The sequence below is a fragment of the Schistocerca nitens genome, chromosome 12 (assembly GCF_023898315.1).
Source record: "Schistocerca nitens isolate TAMUIC-IGC-003100 chromosome 12, iqSchNite1.1, whole genome shotgun sequence".
Taxonomy (NCBI): Eukaryota; Metazoa; Arthropoda; class Insecta; order Orthoptera; family Acrididae; genus Schistocerca; species Schistocerca nitens.
In genome coordinates, this window is record NC_064625.1 from 74,125,836 (window position 1) to 74,126,341 (window position 506).

Consider the following 506-nt stretch of genomic DNA (forward strand, 5'->3'; position numbering starts at 1 on the left):
AACAACAACAACAACACACCATGTCACTGGACCAGAATTGTTCGAGATTGGTTTGAAGGACATTCTGAACAATTCGAGTGAATGCTTTGACTACAGAGATCTCCCGACACGACCCCCATGGAAAATTTATGGGACATAATCGACAGATCACTTCCTGCACAAAGTCCTGCACCGGCAACACCTTCGCAATTATGAACGGTTATAGAGGCGGCATGGTTCAGTATATCGGCAGAGGTCTTTCAATGACTTGTTGAGTCCATGTCACGTTGAGTGGCTGCACTACGCCGGGAAAAAGGAGGTCCGACACATTATTAGGAGCTATCCCATAACTCATCTCCTCGCTGTATTAACAATCAGTCTAGCTGCTACACTGAAGGCTAATTCTGAACTAGAAAAGTGGAAGGAGGTAACTGGTTGCACAACAGAAGCCAGTGCTTGAATAAAGTGGTGCTGAGTGCCAACAAATGTAGCGGACACTAGCAGTATTTTAAGGTCAGACTTTGTGA